General features: G+C 37.7%; 1 long non-coding RNA gene across 2 annotated transcripts in view; it reads right to left on the bottom strand.

The window, feature by feature from the left end:
- The window catches only part of LOC117201774 (uncharacterized), a 69,396-nt gene that overhangs the window by 17,929 nt on the left and 24,080 nt on the right, over positions 1-27,387 (bottom strand). Inside the window, exons 3-4 of one of the 2 annotated variants that reach the window (XR_007475733.1) lie at positions 26,349-26,464; positions 4,875-5,232 (exon numbers count right to left, since the gene is read on the bottom strand). This is a non-coding gene — a long non-coding RNA (uncharacterized LOC117201774). Of the gene's footprint in view, positions 1-305; positions 5,233-26,348; positions 26,465-27,387 lie in introns of those variants that run through there. The other variant, XR_004483867.2, reaches the window with a different exon arrangement.

Genomic DNA, 27,387 nt, shown 5'->3' with positions numbered 1-27,387 from the left:
ACATAGGAGAGGAGTGAAATCCTCTTCTTTGATAGTGGTCTATCTGGAGATTTCGTCTAAAATCGACATTTGTGACTGTCAGATGTAGGCATTTAACTCAGTCATAGTGGCAATTTAAAAAGTTTTAAGTGGTTATCTCTGGGAAGTGGAATAACAGTTGGAGGAGGAGTGATTATGTCAATATCCTTCCTTGTGGTTGGAGACATTCTTTACCATAAGCATGGTATAATTATAATTTTCATAATTAAAATGTTAAAAATTTATAAAAATGATAATAGCCAGTACTCACAAGTGCACAGGGTAAATAATGGTAATACCTCATATTTTTATTGAGCGTTTATTATGTGCCATGTACTTTGTTAAATGATGAACATGAGTTATCTCATTTAATCTTCACAACAATCCCATAAGTTATTATGCCCACACTCTAGATGAGAAAACTGAGATATTGGGTGGGTGTCACAACTTGTCGAAAGTCAGACACAGTTCACATGTGCAGGACCTGAGACTTGTACCCAGGCAATCTAACTCCAAAGCTGCCCTCTCAAATCATTCTTCTCTTCTGTCTCCTATTTGAGCATGATGCTCCAGGGAGTATACATTGGTACAAGTTTTCATATAGTATTTTGACAACATGTATCAAAACTTTTAGTGTGTATACTCTTTGACTCAGAAATTCTGTTCCTATATATTTATGTTAAGAAATAATGGTAAATACGCCCCAAGGGATATTTTAAAGGAAGTCCATCCTTGCAATGCATATGAAAGCAAAAAAAAATTAATATTCATCAATAGAGGATTGATTTTCTTAAATTATGATATAATTCATACAATATAATACACTCAGTCTATACTTATTTACATGGAAGTTTAACACAGTTATATTGAAAAGGAAAGTTGTAAAACAATATGCATATATGATCTTGTTTTTGTCAAAAATAAAAATGCATAAACAGAGCCATAGAATACAGTTTGGAAGGCCATACTCTACAATACCACTTCCCAGGAGAGATCATTTCTAATAGCTTGACATAAGTAGTACCTTCCCTGTTGATTTGCCATCATGATTCTCTGCTCTTAGCCAACAGAAAAATAATATACATTCATTTGCTTTCTTGCCTATTTTTTGTATCTTTCACCAATTTTATGTTAACTAAGGGCAGGAACCACATCTGTAATAGTTATCCCAATTTACCAAGGCCCAAGTGGTACAGAATATGTGCTTCAGAAATACTTGTTGAACTAATGCCAATCAAATTTGTTTCCAGGTGATTTTCACCTTCAACTTTCTACCTTAATCCATTGTTTCAGCTTTTACAAAGAGAAGGGTGGGGATCGCTGGTATAATTATGGAGGAAAAAAACCCAGTAAAGCTATTTTTATTATGGTAAAGCCAACCAATCAACCAATCTAGCGATGCAGAGGCAGTGCTGATGAAATTAAAAACCACACTAGGGCTTCCCTGGTGGCGCAGTGGTTGAGAGTCCGCCTGCCGATGCAGGGGACATGGGTTCGTGCCCCGGTCTGGGAAGATCCCACATGCCGCGGAGCGGCTGGGTCCGTGAGCCATGGCCGCTGAGCCTGCGCGTCCGGAGCCTGTGCTCCGCAACGGGAGAGGCCACAACAATGAGAGGCCCGCGTACCGCAAAAAACAAACAAACAAAACCCACCACACTAGATTTGCATCCACAAGACTTGAGTCTGCAGCCTGCCTTCCAGCTCAGGCACTTACTAGCTGGGTCATCAGTCTCTTAAACTTCACCCATCTTCTCTTCTTTCCTTCTTACTCTCATTGAAAAACTTTATTCCCATATTTATTTGCAGAGCAAAGAACTGGGCTACCTGCCTCAAGGAGGCTACAGAATCTTCCAGCCCTCAGTGCCCTAGGTGGACCAGGAAGGACCCAGGGGCAGAGACTACAGAGGAAGGGCTGCTGAGGATCTGGTTTAGGGTTTTTTTGGTTTGTTTAGATTTTTGAGTGCCATCAGGAGGTGGAGGCCATAACTTAAAGGGCTGCAAAGCCTGCTTTCTCTCTCATTCTTCTCAAAGAGAATAGGCTGACCTAGCCCCAGCCTCACACTGTCAAAGGTATAGTCACTCCGTAAATATTTGTTACAAAAATGAATGAATGAACATGTAAAACATTCTTTTTCATTGGGCTTGCTGTGGCAGTCAAAGCCCTAAAAATCGTAACTGGAAAAATGTAAGATTTGTTAAATATTGAGTTTAGGGAAGAAAAAAATGTATTTATAAATTAATTTGTTTTCAGTATAAGACCTTGTATGTAAGGTTCCAACACAGTGAAGCTATAAACTCTAAAATGGGGATTATGAACGTGGACACTATAATTTATAATACTTGCATAGCTTTCAATTATTCAGGTGCTCAAAGCTCAAACAAATTGAATAATGAACAGGGGTAATGAATTGAATGCCAAGAAGATGATGACAGAAAACACTGGGTAGTCACCATGGAGAAATTCACATACAGAAGTAGCCCTGAAAGAAACACACTTGTTTGAAGGACACATTTCCTTTTCTTTCAAGCCAAACATTTACGGAACAGTCATGCAAGTAGGAATTGCTTTCAAGAAATACCTGTTAAAGGCAGAAAGCTGCTAAAATAGTATATTTTAGATGACCAAACGGAGAATTAGAATCGTAAATTGGCCTGTCACATTCTCGGAGAGCGCGGTTCTCTATTTCATTATCTTTAACCACATGGAGAAAGGGGAGATGCGTTCATATAAATTATCAGCACCATTGCTTTAGATTTAGGCTGAGAAATGTGTGGCTATTCCACAGATCCTAAAGCACGGGGTTCTTCACGGTATTTCATACAACACTGCAGATCAGAAATTTAAATAATGAGATGGCTTCTGAACTTGCTGTTCAGACCTGGGATGGATGATGCATGCTTGTGTCTGCCAGTGAAGGTTCTGGAGGAAGGATGCCTACTTAGCCTGGTACCCACATCTCTGCTGTCAGTGATACTGCAGACCCAGACAGGCACAACGTGCAGTTGGCCAAAATCGTTGAAAGATTCGAATTAACTGCAATTAACTAAAGTCAATAAAAATTAATGGTCCCCGCACCTCTAACCTCCACCACCATCATACACACTACTCAGTCTGCACACCCATCATTTTCCACATAAAGGGTATTTATCAGAGCCACTTAAAAATCATTTGTCTTCTAGACTATTGCAAGCCACGTGGTGATACTGTATAGTGATTAGTGTATTGTCCGTGAGGTCAGTACATCTGGCTTCAGATCTCAGCTTTACTGTTTTCTAGATGTATTTTAGGCAAACTATTTAACCTTCTAATATTCAGTTTCTTTATCTGCATAATGGGGATAATAACAGTACCTGCGTCTTCAGATTATTGGGAGTATTAAATAAGATAATATATGCAAAACTTCCAGTACAGTCATAGTTAGCACTCAGTAAGCATCAATATTAGCTATTCTTACTGGCTAAAGCTGCATTGGCAAAGGCTGTTTCTATGTATCTGAAACACTGGGACCTGGCACCCATAAACAAGAGTTGTGCCATTCACAAGAACCATTTAAATGATCATTTCGGGCTCGAGGCTTTCAGGGGCAGCTATTGCTATTATATCCTTAGAAACGGTTTACCGGCAGCACCATGGAAAAATTCACATGGAAAATGAGTGCCTATTTACCTCTGACAATTGTTTTGATGGGTAGACCAAAGGGACTCATCAGTTTGATATGAATTATAAAATATGGGTCACGTTTGTTAAACTGTTGTACCTGTATAATTTGAGTTTGATTGTTCTGATCCCAAAATATTGTTCTACCCAGTGGAAATCACGATAATTATCCCAAATCTGTCCTGGAACTACAAGATCAACAATGTAGAACTCTAAAACCAGTTATTTTCCTGGGAGAATTTCATAGAAAATTTTCAGTGATATTTCACCACTCAAAAAATAATTTAAACCTATTGAGGTACTTCAAGACTTTTCTCAGATGCAAATGTAAACCTACTAGAACATCTGGACTATTCTGCCTTTTGTTTTTAGTCACTCACTAATCAAGGAAAGTGGAAATGTGTAAGAACCTTAAAGAGCATCTAATCTGACCACTTTATACTAGAAATGAGGCAATAAGGATGCAGAGAGGAAGCTATGTTTCAAACAGCCAAGGTTCAAATGGAATTTTTTCGTGGGCCATAAACATATTTTCAGTGATGTTGGTGGCTGCTGAAATGCCCAGGAAACTTTATACGTGGACATTATAGAACACAAAATATAAATTGTTATTTATCACTTTTACTTTATAATCCCGATAGTAAATTAATGGCTCTCTAAATGTTAATACAAACACATGGTCTTTAGTTTCTTTAAGATAAAGCATAGGACACCTACTCCATAGAATTCTCTTATGCACAGCATTTACACGCATACATCAAGTATTTCTTTTTTTTTTACATACATAAGAATTTCATTTTACCTCTTGCTATTTATATTTCTTAAGTCTCCAATTCAATTGTAAGACATTAGGTGCAGAAACCTCTTCCCCCTTTTTTAATCACCTATAACATGTGGGGCATGTTCATGATAGGTTCCCATGATTCACTGCCGATGAATGAGTTCTAAAGGGAAGCATTTAAACTATTAAAGCTGATGGACTACGAACTCTGAACTCTTAGAAACCTTGGGAAAAAAATTTTTGTTTAAGGGTGACCTGAACAACCAAAGGACAATAATTCACACTATGACCTTGGATGAGTCAATTAACCTCTTTGGTCCTGGTTTTCTTCACCTGTAAAGCAAAGGGGTTGGCCAGAATGATGTCTAAAGAGCCTTCCAGGTCTCCACATTCTACAAACCTGTGTTACTTCATTACCTTGGTCTCTCTGTACAGTGTTAGGTTATAGCCGTCACCTCTTCTAATAGCCATTCAATCTTACTTCTAAAAGCCAGGTCCCGCCGGTGTCGCTGGTAGCAGAGGCTGCATTGCTTGTTTCTAACCTGCAGTGGAGAATTCAGTGGTGGGGAACAGATGAGGATCGATGTCCCTGTTATGGCCACAGCTGGGACGCAATCTCAACCTTTGTGCAGAGGGGCTCTTTGCTTTGGGGTTGGGAGTATTTGAGATGGCAGGAAGGAAAACGACCACTGGCAGGACAATCCCAGCAGGACAGCTTCATGTTTGGGGATGTCTTTGGTCAGCATATCACTCCCCCCTCCAGTGAGCATTTGGTCTGGAAAAAAACCAAAAAAATGTGTATTTGTTGATCTGATAGCATTGGGAGGCTTCCTTCCTGTTCAGCGAAGTACAGAAATGGGTCCTGTGAAATCACAGACAAGTAGAATATCTCCCCTTTGCCCCCCATCCTTAGCTTTTCACTCCAACTGAGATACACGGCCAGTATCAGCAGTCTTTGCTCTACCCTCTGGAGACCTTCAGAGGGTAAAAGAGACTTAAAAAGAAAAACTCCTCCCCCAAATCATAAAACTGGCATGAATAGAACGTCTCCACAGCAGGAAAGCAAAAAGGAGGGAAGAAAGTTGGTTTAGGCAAGAGTGATATGAATATTCAACTCAAATAAATCTTATTAGGTGAGGGTATAGCAAAGGAAACAGCCAGAGGCAAGAGAAACAGGGAGACCCTACAGCTGTATTAAGGAAGGAAAATGCTGCCCACTTTTTCAGCTGAAGGTAAGTTCATTGACAAAGTAGGGTTACAGGGACTTCCCTGGCGGTCCAGTGGTTAAGACTCCATGCTCCCAATACAGGGGGCATGGGTTCGATCTCTGGTTGGGGAATTAAGATCCTACATGCTGCATGGCCAAAAAAAGAAAGAAAGAAAAAAAACCAAAGGTCTAGTTTAAAAAAAAAAAAATATATATATATATTTATATATATATATTAGAATAAAAAACAGCATTAAAAAAAAAAAGTAGGGTTACAAACAGCAGTCGTCTCCTTGGACAAAGCTAATGACTCACCTAAAAGCCTGGAGAAAGAAGACAAGTAGAAAATTACGAAAAATTACAATCTCTTCCTCACCACCATAACCCCCTTTATCGTGTCATTTCCTAAACTGCCCAAAACTTCTCCATTAAGACATTAGTAATGCTGACCAATAAGCTGAAAGAATAAGCAAGCCCTGTCAGACAGGCCTCCTGGCTGTCTTAGCGTTTGCTACTCCCCTGCCCCCAGCCTTTTCCCTGGGTATTTCCATGACTCTGTCTTTCTCAGCCTCAATGTCATCAACTCAGAAAAGCTTTCCCTGGCCACACAATTAAAGTAGCCTTCGCGCCCCACCGTCTATCGCCCAGTTACTTTCTATTTCCTCATCTGATTTTTTTCTCCAATAAAATTTATCAAAAATTTGAAATTTAAAAAAAAGAATAAGCAAGCCCTTAGAAAAGTATGCCTACTTGAGAGTAAAGGATAAAAAAATCTCTTAGGGATGGCAATTTCAAAATTGAACAGTTTCAAATTATTCCACCTGTTTCTTCTGAAGACCACCAATTTTGCTTGGAAAGGTTTTTTTGTGTGTGTGTTTTTAAATTTAATAATAGGTTAGAAATCTTGTTGCTCATATCCTAAACATTTTCTACCCCATTATCTTCATTATTTTTCATTCACTTTCTCATTCTCACAATAAAAACTCGAGGAGACAAAAATAATAATTAACATAGGATTCCTATCTTTAGATTTATCAAGTCCATATCTGACTCAGATAGCAGAAGTTTAGAATACTGGCTCTTCTTATAAGCCAGTTATGGGCAAGCAAACTCTTCAAGCTTCAGTTTCTTCATCTGTAAATTAAAAATAAGAACATATTTCTAATAGAGTGTTGTACATAAAATACCTGGAACAGTCCTTGGAACATAGTGGGAGCTCAGTCAATAACAAGAATTATCTTTACCATCATTATTTTCTTGTGTGTTGTTAGCTACCTTCCAATTACGTACAGAGAGCTCTACTTCAATGAAGTTTCAGGCACAAGGCAATAAGTTATATTACATACATAATAAATCATCTTGCTTTTCTTATCAATTTCAAATCTGCAAAATCATAGGAACAGGAGGTGTCATACTCAGCCAAAACTATTCAAGTAGTATGTCACCAACAGGAACACTAAAAACAAATTGTCAGTGACAGTGATAATTGCTACCATTTATTGAGCTCTTATTATATATAAGGCCCATGATAAGGAATTTATATGGATTGTTTCCTTTCATCCTTTATAAAACCTCGTACGGAATTGGTATTTTTATCCCCACTTTCCAGATGAAGAACAGGGATGCTGCAGGGAGTTGCTTGGAAAGAATGCATCACATGTGTCCAAATTTACACAGCTAGTAGGCAAATGAACCAAGACGTGAAACCAGGTCTCTCTATGACAAAGTTTTATGCTTTTACACAGTATCGAGGGTCTAGTATCCTTCTGAAGAATTATAGCATTTTAGAAATTTAAAGGAGGAAGAAATTTGGGGGTTTTTTTAGCACAAGACCATCTTTTGAGAAAAAGCTTTCTCCCTTCTTAGTAAAATCCCTGTGTATGGAGCCTAAGACATATATACGTCCAAGTTCCCCAAAGTGATTTTTTTTTTTTTTTTTTTTTTTTTTTGCGGTACGCGGGCCTCTCACTGCTGTGGCCTCTCCTGCTGTGGAGCACAGGCTCCGGACGTGCAGGCTCAGCGGCCGTGGCTCACGGGCCCAGCCGCTCCGTGGCATGTGGGATCTTCCCAGACCGGGGCATGAACCCATGTCCCCTGCATCGGCAGGCGGACTCTCAACCACTGCGCCGCCAGGGAAGCCCCCAAAGCAATCTTGACAAAGAAAAACAGAGCTGGAGGAATCAGGCTCCCTGACTTCAGACTATAGTACAAAGCTAGAGTAATCAAGAAAGTATGGTACTGGCACAAAAACAGAGATATAGATCAATGGAACAGGATAGAAAGCCCAGAGATAAACCCATGCACATATGGTCACCTTATCTTTAATAAGGGAGGCAAGAATATACAATGGAGAAAAGACAGCCTCTTCAATAAGTGGTGCTGGGAAAACTGGACAGCTACATGTTAAAGAATGAAATTAGAACACTCCCTAACACCATACACAAAAATAAACTCAAAATGGATTAAAGACCTAAATGTAAGGCCAGACACTGTAAAAGTCTTAGAGGAAAACATAGGCAGAACACTCTATGACATAAATCACAGCAAGATCCTTTTTGACCCACCTCCTAGAGAAATGGAAAGAAAAACAAAAATAAAGAAATGGGACCTAATGAAACTTAAAAGCTTTTGCACAGAGAAGGAAACCATAAACAGGACGAAAAGACAGCCCTCAAAATAGGAGAAAATATTTGCAAACAAAGCAACTGACAAAGGATTAATCTCCAAAATATACAAGCAGCTCATGCAGCTCAATATCAAAAGAACAAACAACACAATACAAAAATGGACAGAAGACCTAAGTAGACATTTCTCCAAAGAAGATATACAGATTGTCAACAAACACATGAAAGGATGCTCAACATCACTAATCATTAGAGAAATCCAATCAAAACTACAATGAGGTATCATCTCACACCAGTCAGAATGGCCATCATCAAAAAATCTAAAAGCAATAAATGCTGGAGAGGGTGTGGTGAAAAGGAAATCCTCTTGCACTGTTGGTGGGAATGTAAATTGATACAGCCACTATGGAGAACAGTATGGAGGTTCCTTAAAAAACTAAAAATAGAACTACCATACAACCCAGCAATCCCACTACTGGGCATATACCCTGAGAAAACCATAATTCAAAAAGAGTCATGTACCACAATGTTCATTGCAGCACTATTTACAATAGCCAGGACATGGAAGCAACCTAAGTGTCCATCGACAGATGAACGGATAAAGAAGATGTGGCACATAGATGCAATGGAATATTACTCAGCCATAAAAAGAAACAAAATTGAGTTATTTGTAGTGAGGTGGGTGGACCTAGAGTCTGTCATACAGAATGAAGTAAGTCAGAAAGAGAAAAACAAATATCGTATGCTAACACATATATATGGAATCTAAAAAAAAAGTGGTTCTGAAGAACCTAGGGGCAGGACAGGAATAAAGACACAGATGTAGAGAATGGACTTGAGGACATGGGGAGGGGGAAGGGTAAGCTGGGACGAAGCGAGAGAGTGGCATGCACATATATACACTACCAAACGTAAAATAGATAGCTAGTGGGAAGCAGCTGCATAGCACAGGGAGATCAGCTTGGTGCTTGTGACCACCTAGAGGGGTGGGATAGGGAGGGTGGGAGGGAGGGAGACGCAAGAGGGAAGAGATATGGGGATACATGTGTATGTATAGCTGATTCACTTTGTTATGCAGCAGAAACTAACACAACACTGTAAAGCAATTATACTCCAATAAAGATGTTAAATAAATAAATATATAGATCTTATGATTAAATACACATTTGGCTTGTATCTTATCAGTGCCCAAGTCCCTAGCTGGGAATGTCTGTTGACAAAAGAAGTTTACTGATACAATTGCACTAATGGCACTCATGTTGCTCTGGAAAAAACAAATCAACCTGGCTTTGTCTCAGAGGGAGGCACTGCAGGCACTATGAGGAAATCAGGTCTATTTTTTTATGTCTGGACTTGTAGAAAAACATGTTTTCCAAAGCTGATTTATAGCTTGTAGGCAAGTAGATGCTGGTCTGTTGAAGCAACTTGATCCAAGCTGAGAGAAAGCTGGAGAGAAGTCTCCCTGCTCTGAGCAAGAAACCCATGACCGACAGAGCCAGCCTCATCAGGAGCATCTGTGGTTTTAGTAAACCTCTTCTTCAAGCCTGACTAAATCACAAGGGCACCCTGACAATTCTCCAGAGAGAAAACCAGAAGCAAGAGGCCAAAACGACTCAACAAAAAGCTCTCAGGAGCTTACAGAGATGAGATTTAGAGCCCCGGCACTAACAACACACCAGACACTTATTGAGGACTCGCTGTGAGTCAGGCACCGTATTCCTTGCTTTGCACACATCCAATTCATTCAGTTCTCACAACAACCCCAAGAGGTAGGGATTAATATTATCCCCATTTTTCAGAGGAAGAAACTGAAGTTGAAAGCTGTTAGGTCACGTGCCTTAGGTATCTTAGGTGTAAGAGGTCCCTGGAAGTCTGGAGCCTGAATTGATGCATGTAACATCTACTATCCTAACTCTCTAGATCATGAGCCATTCTCCAAGGTAACGCTTCCATTTCCCTGCCCCTTGGTCCCTGGACTGAATTACCATGGACTGCATATTCACCCATCCCTGGAGACGTGGTGAATGTTGTTCAAAACTGCCTATATGTGTTGAACCCATACTTTATGCATATTTGTTCTATCATATCTCAGTATTGTTTCAAATTTTTCTTCCAGGGAAATCTTTGCTCTTTACTTGAAGGAAACATTAACAATAAAATTGTGATGGAAAATTGTGTCCTGAGTGTGCACTGATTCATTCATTTAGAAGATATTTATTGCAGTATAATGTAGTGATCGAAAGTGCAGGTCCCACACCAGACTGCTCATGTCTTAACATCAGTGTGACCATTCTCTAGCTGGGTGATCTTAGGTATATAACCTCTTTGTGCCTTGGTATCCATCTTCAACATAGGGGTAATAAGATAATGATAGTATATATTTCATGGAATTATGAGGATTAAAAATTAATATATATAGAATGTTTAGAACAGTGTCTGGCAAGAATGCTTAACAAATGTTAGCTGTTGTCATAGTCAGTTTGGGCTACTATAACAAAATACCATAGACAGAGTGGCTTAAACAACAAACATTATTTCTCACAGTTCTGGAGGCTGGGGAGTCCAAGGTCAAGGGCAGATTCGGTGTTTGGTAAGCTCTTTCTTCCTGGTTTGCAGACTTGCTGTATCCTCACATGGTGAGGAGAGGGCTTTGTCCTCTTCCTCTTCTTATAAGCACACTAATCCCATAATGAGGTTCCCACCTTCATGACCTCATGGAAAGCTAATTATCTCCCAAAGGCCCCACCTCCAAATTCCATCAATTGGGGGTTAGAGCTTCAATATATGAATTTGGGGGAAGACAAATTCAGTCCATAGCAACTTTGGATGTGATTATGATTATTTGCTGGGTGTCTTAGCTCTGTGCCAAAGATTGTGCTAAAAGCTTGGGTTGCAGAAATGGATGCCAGTGGATGGCTAGCTTGCACAGTTTTTTACATAATTATCTCACGTAAAAGAAAAATGTGTAGTTGGTAAGTAGAAAGGGCTCCATTGCCTCTAGGTCCCTGTTTCAAAATGCTTTCCCATGGAGAAGAGATAGAACTCATCTTTAGCAGTTTGTTGAAAGGCTGTAGGAAATCAGCTTCAGTTCTTTGTGACTAAGTCCACCCAAGGCCATAGAACCTTAGGTGACATCTTCCTAAACTGATGCAGCTGTAATTCCATTGAACTAGTGAGACTTCCTCAATTGCAACATAAAATATGTAATAATTAACAGCTTAGATATGTCAAGCAATTTTCAAGGCATTTTAAAATTATTAATTCATTAATTTTCAGAATAATCCCATGAATTAAGTGCTATTATTATTCCATTTTAAAGATGAAGAAACAGGCACAGAATGTACCTAGGGACATACAGCTTGTAGGTAGCAGAGCCCAGTTTGGCTCCAGCATCCTTGCTCTTAAATGCTGTATCATAGTGCCTTTTTATACTTAAAGAAGACTGCCTACGTCTTTGATAATTCAATGTTATTCATATAAACTATGATTGATAAGGATATACAAAGAGCTCTGTATTGCATAGTTCAGAAATTTGGTGTCACATTCATGAGCATTTCTTCAATAAGAAATAACAGTTCCTGGATCTCTGTCTCACCAAGGACTAGAAACTTCATGGCACCAAACAGCTGCACCTCCCGTCTAATTACTCAAATACATGAGCTCATTGGGTTTACACAGAACAAGCAACTTGCCGATTTACTGGTCTTTTCACACATCAGTGAATCGTTTGGTGTTATGAAAACATAACATGATTCAAATGCATTGATAGAGCTTGTTTGAGGAAGCACAGATAGCTTCTATTTGGTGGGTAAAATATGTATAGGTAGTCTAAGTCTCAATTTGACATTTCAGCAAGCATTACATTTATAGAAGGAAGTCTAAGCAAGCAGAGGTCTTTCTAAACAGAGTAACTTAGAGGGGTGGCAGTAGATTTCCATTTGATGTAGCATCCTATACACAGGTGAGCAAATTAAGGTTTTGTCAATTGGGTGAAATTGTTTTCTTTCTTTTTTCATAACTCTTTCAATTATACCCTCTATAGACTCACTTTTAGAAGTTATCAATGAGGACCATGCCCCAACTACTCCTGAGATAGATGGGAACTTTCCCAGAAGCCAGAGAACCTTCCTTGGTCTTTTTCCCAAACATTTATGTTTCCATTACCCCATACAGCCTGCCTTTTGGTAGCATCCAAACACACAAGGGGGAATTCTACGAATGCCTCAAATCAAATGCCTAATTTGGTCATTCAGTCATTTGTCTACAAATTTTTTTTTTGTTTATTCTTTTTTGGGGATGGATTTATGCTTCAATTCTCTACTGCATTCTTAAGTTATGCACAGAACATGAACAAAAATTCAGTGGAGTTTTACTTTCAATTTTTAAGTCTCTAGTTGCCTCAGGGTAGGTTAGTTCTTCACATGAGTTCATCCTTGTCTTCTGTGTTGAGACTGCATGAGGATAAATGCAAATGATGCATAGGCAGAATGGTGATCATCAAGGTTTGAAATGAGAATAGAGGATCCAGGATGGAATGCCATTCACTTTATCCATTCACCCTCAATTCACCCTCGTAAAAACTGGTATAAATGCCTTTCAACAATCTGGAACTTCAGCACGGGGAGGGTCTATCAAGTTGCTGGGGAGGATTGGTCTTCTGCCATCTACAGAGCTTAGGTACTTCGGGAGAGCTAAGATTTCTCCTCCTAGCCATTCTCTTACTCATCAGAGCTCCATTTTAGGGGACTCTGTGGATCAGTTACCTATTGAAACCACTCTCAGTTCATATCCATGAAAACAGATAATTAGCACGTAGCGATACTTGCTCTATATTTTCTATAGCAGGAGAATATACATCTCGATGAACTCTGTCCGATAGAAATAAAATGGGAGCCACATATGTAACTTAAAATTTTCCAATAGCCATGTTGAAAAGAACAAAAAGAAGCAGGTGAAATTCATTTTAATATCATATTTTGTTTAACCCACATATCCCAAGTATTATCATTTCAATACCTAATCAATATATCAATTATTAATGAGATTTTTTATCTTTGGTACTAAGTCTCTATCCTGATTAGCCACACTTCAAGTGCTCAATAACCACATGTAGCCAGTGGCTACCTTACTGGGCAGTGAAGCTCTAGATCATCAAAAAGAGGTGGCAACTCATTAAGTAAAGTTAAAATAAAGTGCCTCCAGACCATTTTAGTTGACTCAAAATTGTTAGTTTCTACCGAGACACCATAATTATATACGATTGTATACAATTAGCTTAAAGATAAAGGTTCTATGTAAACAGGAACGTATTCTAAGCTGATAGAGTCAAACTGTAATAAATTTCTTTTCACAAGATCAAAGGTCAAGGATATTTCTATAGTTCACAGATGTTCTCAAAATTTTTGTACTATAATTAACAAAATGCTCCATAAAAAGTTAAAAGTGAGTAACGTGGATTAATAGTAAAATGTGCTTATTTGTTGCTGACTAAAGATCTTAAGGACCAAAATTATTGCCATCTACATAGCTTGATTACATAGAAATTTAATTAATGTAAAAAGAGATATACATGTAGCAAAATAACAGGTAGCCTCTTCTATATCATTCATCTTAATTTAATAATTTGTGTTTATGTTTTTTCCCTTATTTTCTCTAACAACCAAAATTCCAAAAAACAAGTCCACATTTACCTAAACCCGAAATAAAAGCGGTAATCTGTTGATATGGAATAAGAGGGGGACCATTCTGTCAAACCACCAAAGAGAAAATTTCTACATCTACATACAGAAGAAAATCACAATTAAAATTCTAAACAAGCTCATATTATACTTTGCACTGAATAGTATTCATTATATCCTTTTATCTTTTTATGCTGAAGGGAGTAGATGCAGGTCCATTGACAACTACATCAAAAGTGAAGATATTGGCCGTTTCTCCTCAAGTTAAAGATACAAGTATTATAATGACCCAGCAGTGCTACTCTTGGATATTTAGTCAATAGTAATAAAAACATGTTCAAAAAATTATTTTAAAATGTTCATGGCTTACTTAATAATAGTAAACAGCTAGAAACAACCCAAACATCCATCAACAGGTGAATGGATAAACAGTTGTGATGTACTCACACAATGGAGTGTGAACACAGCCATAAAGAGGAACAAGCTACTGAGAGGGGGAAAATCTTGAATACTGTATAGCTCAAAAATAATGTGACAAGCAAAAGAAGTATGTCCCCCATATAATTACATCTACATGATGCTCTAAAACAAGCAAAACTAAGTTATGGTGACAGAATTCAAAACAGTTGGGCAGCTGACTAGAAAGAGGCATGAGGAAGTGTGAGTGATAATTGAATTGTTCCATAGCTTGATTGAGGTGGTGGTCATATTGCTGTATACTTTTGTCAAATGTCATTGGACTGAGCACTTAAAACCTATGCATATATAAATAATAAAATAAATTCGAAATTAAATAAAAAACTTTAAAAATGAATAAAAGGACAACGGTCGCTTTTATTCAGACTGTAGTTTCACCCTGTTCTTGCATGATAGCTTTCGGTCTCTTCAACCTATTTTACAGATATTTTAACTCCCCCTTCTCCCTCCCAATTCGCACTAGGAATGAACAATGAAGAGTCTCCTGATGACCATTTTCACTGAAGAAAGAGCTAATATTAAGTGAAAATATGGATGGGGATTTGCAGTCTACTCACACTTCTCCATCATTTCTACAATAGTTGTATTATTTTTTGGCAGATATTCAATGGTGACAAGTGATTTTTTGAAATGTAAACAATTAGTATATAAGATTCCGCACATTAAACAGATTTCATGGTCTCTTTATTCATCTTGAACTTGATAATTTCTGGAAATTTTGAAACAAGGGGTTTCTGGTTACTTTCCAATGATGTTTAACAGTTAGACTTAAAAATACAGAAAAAAGCATTATAAGTTTTATCCAAAATGATTATGGCCATCATTTGAATAAAATACAGATTTTGCAAGCTGTAAAGCATATCATTACTACATACTGGCCTAAGTAAGGTTTGGTTCACAAACTATAGAGCTCTAACCAAGTCATTAAATCTATCGAAAAGGGCCTCATTTGAGAAGCAATAAAATTTTTAATCATTTTATTATTAAAAAAGTGTTTAATATGTAGCTAATTAAATGCCAAAGGCAGGTTATCTGAGTTTAACCTTCAAAAAGAAAATGATGTATCAAAGTCTGCCGTTGGCATCATGGGATAGAAATGTCATCCTCATAATCATTGCGTGACAACTAGCTGGTGGCCTTTTCTAGAGCTATAGTTAAATTACCTGATTAAATTAATAGCCATTTAGATGTTTTAGGAACTGCACAGACCTATACTAAATGAAAATTAGGTCCATTACATTTTCTGAGTGGGCTAGATAGACTCTAAAATAAAACACGTATGCCATTGCCCACATTACTTAGATTAAGCAATTAAAAGCTCTTTCTAAAAAGCGACTAATTCCCTGTAAAGTACAGACAACTGGTCATTAGACAACTAATGACCAGAGGTAAGTTTTTTTTTTTCTGCTTATTTTTCCCTATCCTCAAATTCTCTGTTTATTTTAAAATAAAATATTAAAATTTGAACACACCTAAATATGTAACTAGATAGCTATTTGTAAGTATATTTCTGTAAGACAATGAACAGTGATTATGTGTAAGTAAAACAGTAAATTAGAAAGTAAAATAAAAAGTCATCCTAATTGGGAATTCACCAAACCATTATTGAAGCATTCTAGGTAACAGCTTTGAAACTATTCAGTCTCGAACGTTTGGAAAGAATACAAAAAGAATTCATGCCGTCTTTCCTTACTATGTTGATTCTTTCATGTGAAATCCAGATCATCAAGTAAGCAAATACGTCAGAAAATGCAAACAGCATATTTATTAACTTAGTTAAGAAGCAAACTACTATTCTCTCCGTACACCTCCAGTTGCAAATGAATACAGATTGCACGTGTTAAGTTTTAAGGACAAAAGGTATGGTCACTGCTATACGCCTAGTACCTAGAATAGCATCTAACACATAATAGGTATTCCATAAATATTTGTTGGGTTGAAGGCAAGGCTGAAATGTTTTCTCAGTTTCAATTAATAATATTTATTTAAAAGTCATATTGACATATCAAAATCCCTTGTTTTGACAGCATGTTATAAAACTAAATATTCAGCAAGGAATTTTTAGTCCAGTGCCATTTGACAGGTAACTAATAAAAAATGAACTGCATCAGTGTGGGGACTTTATTTATAATTAAGATTTTGCCTAACTTCATTTCATTTCATACTTATCAAGGATACAATGTTGTATCCTATTCAGGGACTTTAAGGTGTTCAAAATAGATACAAACTCTTAACAATATTTCTTAAAATCCTTCTTGTGGCTATAAAGCTTAGATCTACTGTAACATCTGGTACTATTTACAGATAAATTTCACCTGTGACATGATCATGATGTTTTAAACATAAAGCAGAAAGAACCAAGGCAGCATTGATAAGACTGTGTAAACAGATCACTCTTTGGGAATCAACAGTGCTTACATCATAACTTGGTTGCATGTGAGTAGGTCTTTATTCGTTGAATCCTCATTTATTGGGAGGCTTATGGTGTGCCTGCATTGCATTAGACACTTTGTAGAAATACAAAGAGTAATAAAACAGCCGATGTTTTAACTCTTGTGTAAATAAATAACCAACACTGAATATGAAAGAGTAATCAAAAATATGCATGAACCAAATTAGAAAAGTGGAAAAGTACAATCACCATAGTGAGACGGAAGTGATGAACCGTCTCATGGATGGTGAAGGCAAGCTGGGAAAGAAGTTAAAAAAAAGAGTGTTCAGAATTGTTACATGACAAAATGAAGATGGAAACTCGTACATGAGGATGTCAAATCCAAAAAAAAAATCCTAAAAACCATGTGTGAGAAACTAGATTTAATTGAATACAGATCCTTCTTAGAAAATGTCAGAATCTTATGTAATGGATTGCATTTTTTAGGTTGTTTTATTGGTATGTCAAAAAAAATCTCTAAGTACTCTGTGATTTTTTTCAAAGTTACCATGGAAAAAATTCCTACAGAGGAACATCATAGGATATTTCCATAATAGAGAAGAGAGAGGAATGTTGTTATATTTACAGGAAAGCACAGAAATAAAAATTTAAGACTTTCACGGACCATGGGCTTTCGAATGTATTCTATAGATAGCATGCTGTGTCCCACTGACCCAAAGCCTAATTGTCCTGGTAAGGGAGTTGTGAGGAGAACACCCAAATTCAGCTCATGGTAAGGGAGGAAAGAGTGGGAAGAAATAACCAGGTAATCATAACAGAGATGGATCTAAGACAGAACATATTGGAAAATCAACCTTGACAAACAATTTTAAATTACCTTTCCAGCCTATGCCCGTCTTAAGTTTTAGTTGTTTTGCCTGTCAAGAGGCTGGCTATTTGACAAACAGTAACATTGACAGGAAATTCCTTATACATTCATAGAAGCCTGTCTCAACCTAGATCCATTTTGGATGTCTCTAGAGCTAATTGAGAATAGTATTCAAGCTGTACAATGGATTATGTACATCTCCAGGGAGATCTTGGAGTTCATTCATAAGGGCTAGAAAAATATTTAGTCTACTCACCCCACATACACAATGCTTCTTTTTTATGTAAGATCTAGTATTGAAGTATTGTAGGTAATGGTAATAACCATGATTTCCTACCCACCTGCTATGCTCTGTACTTACTAGGATTTTTCAGCCTTCACACTATGGATACTTGGGCCAGATAATTGTTTGTTGTAGGGCCTGTCTTGTGCTTTATAGGGTGCCCAGCAATATCTTTGGCCTCTGAACACTAGATACCAGTAATACCCCTTCTCTAGTTGTGATAACCAAAAATTTCGCTAGACTTTGCCAAATGTCCCCTGGGGTGAGAGACAGGAAAGAGGGCACAAAGTCATCTCCTATTGAGAACCACTATTATAAATGACCATTTACTTGTTGCCTATTTCTTTTTATAACAATCCTGCATGGTAGGAATTATTATGCCTATTTTAAATACGAGAAAACTAAGTTTTATAGGAGGATTTAAACCTGGGTCTTTTAACCACAATCTTTATTCTGCACACCATGCTGTATTATCTCCACCTTTAAAGATTTTTTACTCTGAATTTTCTAAAAGATTTAACATTAACCCCAGAAACATCCTTGTGATACACGTCTAGAATTGACTGTCCTTAACATACTCAACCACATTGAGTATGTGGTTCAGGATTTTCTTTTAGGGTTGCTTTGTCGTATCTACTAAGTCTACTTCTAATCTACTGTTCTATCTTGTTACAGCCTCACGGTCATTTTTGGATGGCAAGCAAGGAAATCAAAAACTTTGGGTGACTTTGATTGTTTGCTGATTTTCAGAAATGTTTTGTATGTGTTTTATGGGGTAAAGAGAAGGAACTCTTAAATAAATCTCTGTAATTCATAAAAATATTGTTTGATGTTCATACCAAACAGTAAAACTTTCTCTCTCATCTTATCATTGTGACTCTGTTTGCATATTTGTGAATCTGTCAAAAGATTTAGGGATTCCTAGTGGTTTTACAAGTTGAATTGATTAGGGCAATGATGAAGGAATTGCGTTATCTCTTTTTCCTGCTACCAACTTCCATAATTACTCCATATCGTGTTCTAAGTTGCTATTGAAAAGTTCTGCCTAATGGAAGAGTTTCCTCCCTCAGTTCAACAAAAGCAAATGTTTGGTGTTACATCATATATGTTTTTACCTGATTACCCAGCACAGAAGTCGAGGTTGAAAAATGTCTGTTGAATGAATAATAAATAACGAACTAATGTCAGATCCATAAATAATCGGCAGATTCTTGAATTCGGCTACGCATAAAAGATGTTTTATTGCTATTAGCTGCAGTGAGTCACCTGCAGGACTGGAAGAGAATATTAGAGATGATCATTTCTTTAATTTCTAAAACTCACTCTTCCCCTCTCCTCCACCACTACCAATTTATGTGGTGGGAAGTCAGGAAAAAGGTAGTGTCGGTTCTTTTTAAAGGAAGAATTAGGTACTTGAGAAGTTTGGGCTTTCACACTTAAAACATTCATTAACATGGAGGAAAAAAATGTAGAGTATGAAGAAAGAATAAACTATTACTTTTGCCCGTTCTTCTGAAATAATAGTCTAAAGTTTTCCTTTCAATGTTATAGTATGGCTCTTTAGACTGTAGAAATCACTCATATCTATGATAATTCAATTTTTTTAAAAAAAGAGCTGTGTATACAGATTATCAGACAAACTAGACCAAGGAAAGCAAAATCGTCACTTTACAATTGATTGTATTGATCAAGAATTTTGAATCTTTATATAATTATGAAATGTTAGCATGAGTGTTATTATTTGATTTACTGACATTCTCATCCTTCCTTACACAAGTATATTATGATTTTTAGGGATTATAGAATGCCACATTTTGAAGCTAAAAGTGACCTAATGTTACCTGTTCCAATCCACATTCCCCTCTTAAAACAAACAAACAAAAAACCCAAAAAACAGCTGAAGAAAAAAAAAACCAATGAAACTTAAGAAGTTACCTTGTACCAGACCTTGCCTTCCTTTTTCAATTAAGTAAAAATGTAACTGAAATTTTTAAGTTTTAATTTGAAATTGTGAAATAGGTCATTATTTTGACCCTTTAAGCTCCAGGGAGCATTCCCAGCATTATCAGAACGTATAGTAAAGAGTCTTTCTCTAAATCTGTTGTTCAGATGACATGGGTTGAGATTTCTGCCAGTTTTAAGCAGGGGGCCTTGCATTAGCTTCTTAACCGTTCTTTGCCTCAGTCTCCTCTCATAGGAAAGAAGCGCTTCAGCTTTGATCTCTGAAGACCCTGCTAGCGTTTCTTCTCTGACTATAGCTCCTATTGGATTTTCCTTCTACAAAAAGCAGACTTCTTTTCTTAGCCTTAAGAGGGGTGAGGGTTAAAACCTATTTTCAGTATTTATTTTGGAAGTGTTCCATCCACTGAGCTGCCATTTGATTAACCAAAATTTCTAGGAATATCTCTCTTTAAAGTAACTTTTGAAGTGGAGAGTTAGAATCCGTAATGAACACCAGGAATAAGCAAGTTTCATAACCTCAGAGGGTCAGGTCATGACAACCTAAAAGGATCATGACACAAATACTAGTAGTAAATTTCCCAGTAAAATGCCACAAACAGCAAACATTTACTGGGAACCTACTCTGTGCTCAAATCTCATTTCCCTTTACTTAATCTCTGCAGTGATCTCATCTACATCTGGACTTTAAACTACCATGTGTATCCTTAATTCATCACACCACATCTTCCTTCTGAGCCCTGGACCCATGCATATTGGAAATAATTTCCACATGTTTGTCCCACAGGCACCTCAAATACATTAAGTCCAAACAGTCCTTTCTATCCACCTTCTAATCTCTTCCAACACTTCTCACCCATGTGAATACGGCTACTACGCCCTTCGTCTTCTAATGCAATAAATGTGAGGGACCCTGAGGGCAAATAAGAAAAATGCGATTAGTAAAGAGGAGGTGAACTCTGACGATGGAGAAACAGAAGGCGGGAAGACAGGCAAAAGATTGTTATGATTGACCAACCAGACATGGTAGGATAAAAAGGTTTGGAATGGGAAATAGGCATGACCACTTCATAAATGAATGATGAATGAATGAATGGCTGTGTGCATGTAATTTGTGTGTGTGTGGTTTATTAAGAAAAATAATAAGACAAAGAAGAGTTGCTGAAGGGAACCACATTGATGCACTAACTCTTAAATCATCTAAAAGGCATGTTATCATTAGTTCTTACTTCTTTGTTGACGAGTTCATAGAAAGGGCAGGCTCACTTTTATTGAAAGCGTGAGAAGGCAAAATCTGAAAATTGCAACCATTTTCAAACTAACTGTGACTTGGCTCAGTGTGTTTTGAGGCAAGGAGTGACAATGAAACATCCTTCGTTCAGTGGGGACGCTTCACTCTGAGTTCTTCCTTGGAGAAGGTTAGCAACGTCTTCCTCACTTATGGAGTGCATGATAACTTTATCAAAAGGCTTGGCACATGGTACTCAGTCCTTTTTCCTGTCTCAGAAGTGTGCTGATATGTCCAAAAAGGTGATGTCAGCATGATGATCATTTTCTAGAGAATCCAATATATTTCCATGCCAGTTGATCTTTAGGCACGAACTTTCAGTTGCATTTTGTACTGTTATCAAACATTACCACTTAGATTTTTAATTTACAAAGATATATTAAAGCTTGTCCAGCAAAAGTAAGCAGCTCATTTGTGCCTTTGTGGATGGGGAAAAGCAGGGCATCAAATATGTGTCTGTCACTCCCACACTCATGATTCTCCAAATGATGAGTAGAGAGAAACCCATCTCTTTCACACACTGAGGGTTGCTAGTTTTATGTTCCTTACTTGATTATAATCTCCAGGAAAGCAAAGGCTGTGCCTCACTCCTAATCGATGAGCTAAAGTTAGAGCAAAACCAATACGTTCCTGCTCCAAGAAGTTTATCATAGAATACATGGAGGAACATATGTATAAATGAACCATAATGTAAGTATTATGTCAGTGGGCCTCAAACTTGGCCATGCATGAGAATCACCTGGAAGGTGTGTTAATCCACATATTACTGGACCCCCACCACCACAGTCATTAATACAGTAGATGTTAGGTTGTAATAAGGAAGAACTTTTGTATTCTGTTAAGCTAACTTTTGTATTCAAGTTAAGCACTAAAGGGATATTTCCTATAAGCTTAAATTATACATAATGGCCCATCTCCAGGAACCCTGCCTCCCAAGTAATGAGCGTTAAGTTAAATACCTTGTTTGGCTCACAGGAAACATCCTGCCCAGGCCCACCATGAATGGCTGCAGGAAAAAAGAGATGAACACATCTCCGGAATCTGGCTAAAACAGGGACTGCATCCCCCTCCCCTTTTAGTATAAAAGAAGCCTGAATTCTAACACGGGAAGGATGATTCTTTGGGACACTAGTCCACCATCTTCTCAGTCTGCTGGTTTTCCAAATAAAGTCACTATGCCTTACCCCAAAAACTCTTCTCTTGATTTATTGGCCTGTCATGCGGTGAGCAGTATGAGCTTGGACTTGGTAACAGGGTGATGCTAAGCCTTTGCATTTTTAATGAGTGATGCTGATTCTGCTGGTCTGGGGACCACACTTTGAGAAGACTAAAATATGGTGTCAGTGGTGGGTAGGTGAGATTATATTTACTCCCAAATAATCATAAGATGGCGGGGCTGACTTAAAATTTTAGACTTGAAAGGGAATTCTGAGACCTTCTAATTTAATTTCCCAAATATTTTGTAACACGAGTGAATAGTGGTGGGTCCGTATTCCTGACCCAACTTTTCTCCAACTTCTTTTCTGCTTCCCAAATGAGGTTTCCCAGATCTAGTAAAATCCCCGAAAGCCATCCTGCATTTGTGTCTCCCATATAAAATAGCTGTGGAAATCAATAACAGTTCTGTGTGTATAGCGATCTCAGAGGTTGCTTATGGGTTTTATTCCACCAGTAGAAATAACAGAAAAAATACACATGCATTAGATTGATTTTGGTCCCTTTGCTCTACTTTTAGAGGAAAAAATGAATATGAAAATATGTGTCCTTTCTGCGCTTTTTCTCCCAGGAATTTCCCTTTTTATTTCTCAGGCAAAGTTGGCTGCCATCTGAATGGGAATATAAGGCTCCCTGGTCCTTTTCACCCACCATTATGCAGAGTCAGTTTTCCACCATTTAGAATTTAGTGCATCTTTGGTGAAGCCTGACAGGTACATGGAGGGTTGGTGGAGAGAGGTTGGAGGAAGGTAAGAGGGCTAAGAAAACAGCCATATAATTTATAATCTTCATGACCATAAAAGCATAGCAAGCAGATACGGTTGAGCGCGCTGTCACGGGGGCACTAGCCAGGCCTCCGCAAGCTACAGGGTCTTGTTTCATTGTCCTGTGACCTGCATCACAGTGCACAAAAGTCCCACTCTAGGGCCATAGCTAATCTGCTCTGACAGAATAGGAAAACAACTGCAGAACTCTGCAGCTTCTCTTTCCCATAACCAGGAGGCCAAATGCAAGCAACAGAACTACATTCTTTTGGAGAACCATCGTGACAAGTTAGAGCATCCAGAACTTATGATCAGGCTTTGACTCTGTGCTTTCATAGCTGCTACTGTAATGCTGCCTAGATGCTAAGTGCGTGGGTTTGGAGTTCACATTTTCGTTCTGCCATTTGTGAGCTGGATAACCTTAGCTTCTACTTCAATAAGTTACATCTTATTTAACTATAAGATGGTAATCAGAATAAAGCCAAACAGTGAGCGTTGTTAAGAGAAATGAAAAAACTAATCCATGTGAGATGCAGAGTACAGGACACGTCCCATAGGAAGCATTTTTGATTATGACAGATACCTCATCAGTATATGTGCGATATGTCAGGCTAATTTATTTAGACCTGCTTATATATTTCTTGGCTGTTCGTCTTTATCTATTAAAGAGACTGTCCTCAATTTCTACAGGTTAGGCTGATCAACTAGGCAAATCACAACAATGAAAAACTCACACCTTGACCACATTGTGACAATTACCTGAATAACCAAGGAAACAGTTACAAATGTGTTCTGCAAAGGAGAGCTTCACAAAATGTTAACCCTGCATGGGTTTCTTATAATCAGTTCATTTTTTTTTATTATTGAAGTATAGTTGATTTACAATGTTGTGCTAATTTCTGCTGTACAGCAAAGTGACTCAATTATACACATATATACATTCTTATTTTATATTCTTTTCCATTATGGTTTATCCCAGGAGATTGGATATAGTTCCCTGTGCTCTACAGTAGGACATTGTTTTTTATCCATTCTAAATGTAATAGTTTGCATCTACTAACCCCAAACTCCCCCAAACCCCAACCTCTTATAATCAGTTCTTATCCTTCCCTTGACACAGTTCACCTCGGAATAATGTAATAATCACAATAAAGATACAACTAAAGCAAAGTAATTAATTTCATGTGCTGTTTTGCCATCGATGAAACATGATACCGCCTCCATCAGGTCACAAATAATGTCTTACAATAAAAAGCTCCCCTAACGTTAAAGAAATGCTGTACATAGACTCTGAAAACTGAACTCCTTCAGATTAGCCTCTGTATCAATGAGTCCTTTTGTTAGTGGACAAGGAAATAAAGGAGGTAGCAGTCAGCATGCAAGCGTTACTTTTTAGATTTGAAAAGAAGATGATCCATGGGGATGTTTCTGATTTACAGTGAAACGTAATATTCTGCTCAGGAGTTGACATTAGTATCACTATATTGGCGAAGGAGGGGCAGGGGGACAGAGGAGATGCTGCATATTTTTTGCTTGTTTCCTCTCTCATCAACTGGAAACGTGACAGTGTTAGTAGCAAGTGTTCTATCTGGTGTACAAAAACCGAGCACTTAGGCATTTTTGAGTGATAATTCAATAGGATTAGACTACACTCATGTGACAGCTCAACTTCGCTAATGAGGTACATTTCAGTAAACTGTTGACAGAACCGTCTGGAAGGTTTCTTTAATTTACCAACATGTAACAACATGGGAAAAGCATTAGTCAACGAGATGAAGATGAATAAGCAGTGAGGTCTAGGGGTATTTTACATTAATACCTGACAACCTGAAAGGGTTTTTTCACCTGTTCCATTTAGCCCAAGGCAGGCACAGAATCACTGGTACCTATTAGTGTGGTTGACTTACCAAAGCAATGAAGGGAATTACCTAGAAGAGGGCTGAGTGGAAAATATGTCAGAGAAATTTCTTTTCCTTCCAGTTAACAGGAAGCATGTTCCTTGCAAAGTGGGGGATGGTTGCCCTAAAGGTGAAAGAATGGTTCAAAGCTTTTCAGATGGCTACACCAACATTTTCATTTTCAAATTCTTTGAGTTTGTCTTTACAGATGAAAAAATCTGTCTGTATAGATTTCTAGCCAGATGTTGATTGGAAATAGTGTAAGGTGCTCAACTAAATAATTTATTCCAAGCCAAGAAAAGAAAGTATAGGAAACATGGAAGAACAGTAAATAGGAGACGAGGAAATATGCTTATGAAGGCATCAAATGTTTATTGAAAAGATGCTCTAGCTAAGATTATACTAGCCAATAAGAAGGCCATAAAATCATTTGCATCCTTTGAAAAATGTCCCCAAACTACTGTTCTTCTAGCGTCTGGCAAGTAGTATGTTTGAAGAGAAAAAGCCGACTCTAAGTGGATAAACATGGCAACCATTAGGGGGCGCTACAGATTCCAAAATAGATATTTATGTACCAAAGTCTACCTGTTTCCCTAGACTCACAGACATAGAACACAAACTTATGGTTACCAAAGGGGAAAGGGTGGGGGGGATAAATTAGGAATTTGGGATTAAAATATACACACTACTGTACATAAAATTGATAACCGACAAGGACCTACTTACTATACAGCACAGGGAACCATACTAAATATCTTGTAATAACCTATAATGGAAAAGAATCTAAAAAAGAATAGGTATATAGGTATATGTATAACTGAATCACTTTGCTGTACACTTGAAACTAACACAACATTGTAAATCAACTATATTTCAATGAAAATTTTAAAAACAAAATATAATATAGTAAAAAAAATAGTTATTCTCCATACCTAATTATCCTAAAAATGTTAATGTATTGATATATTCTCAAGGGAAGGTGTACCACAAAGGAGAGGCAGAAGCAAAGATGGAAATACTTTCTTACTACATCTGTTGGCCAGAAATTCCTCAAAACCACTGAGCATTTTAGAAGAATTAGGAGAAAAAAAGAATCAGTGACACCTTTAACTCTTCAGTGTCAAACACATAAGAGAGGATTGTTGGTTTAACTAACTCAAACTATCAGCTAATCCATAAACCACATCTGTTTAGCTTTGAGAGAATAAAGTGTATAGGGTTTCTCTGCAGCAAGTTACCTTTCTCATTTCATCTTGATATGGCGATTATTCCAGTGGTTTTGCATTTCCAGAACACACGGTGATTTGTTGGAGGCCCTTGGGATGACAGGCTAGGAGGGAGATGATGGAAAGATCTAAAAGACAAGAAACCGACTTTTCATAGTTTCCGCTGTGTCAGCTCAAAGTATACTACCTGAGGGGTAACAAAGGTGAGAAAACCATTCAGCAATATTGTCAACACACACACATACATAGAAATGTCAAGCTGGACCTTGGAGTAAGACAGAAGTTCTGCCAACAGAAAAGCTCTAGGAGGTCTGAAAATACTGATGAAGGGTATGCTGAACAGAATGGAAAGTATTACAAAAGGGCCAGCTATCCAGAAATGACTCCTTTTGCTGGCCTCAGACACTATCTCTGACTCTCTGAACATTATTTCCAGTCTCAATGATAATCATAATAACAACAATTGCTAAAATGTTCCCCATGTTCTGTTATTCACAAAAACTTCCATCACCTCATTTGCTCCTGTGAGGTAGGTAAAACTTGACAGACAAAGAAGCTGACTTCAGCAACTGCCCACTCAGGCTGCAAAAGCAGCCAAATAAGACACAAACTCAGGTCCTCTGACTTCAAGTCCAAGTACTTCATTTTCACTGTGCTGAAATGTCATGGACTGTCTAGAGGCGAACTTGCAGAGTTTGAGCAGGGCTCATACAGTCCAAGTGGGAATTAAATATCTTGGCAGGTTTTTGATCAGAGTGATCCTCATAGGGAATTCGAGAGGAAGGATTCCATCTTTCCACAGTCAGGCTAGGCATCTGGATGACCAGCAACTTGATTCTATCTTTCCTTTTCTCTAACTATATAAAAAACATGGACCTGGCAGTTTCCAAAGTAGTGAAGGCCAAGCATTCTTTCTGAGTTCTTTTTTTTTTTTCTTACTCTATTACTTTTTTATTAGTAGAAGCAATAGAACAAAAATATGAGGAACAGTATTTGTAGATTTTTTCCAAATATCTCTGTTACATAAATTTCTAGAAGTAGAATTGTTGGG

The sequence above is a fragment of the Orcinus orca genome, chromosome 1 (genome assembly GCF_937001465.1).
Source record: "Orcinus orca chromosome 1, mOrcOrc1.1, whole genome shotgun sequence".
Classification (NCBI taxonomy): Eukaryota; Metazoa; Chordata; class Mammalia; order Artiodactyla; family Delphinidae; genus Orcinus; species Orcinus orca.
The sequence above is the reverse complement of the archived record's forward strand: the minus strand, read 5'-3'. Positions and strand labels throughout refer to the sequence as shown.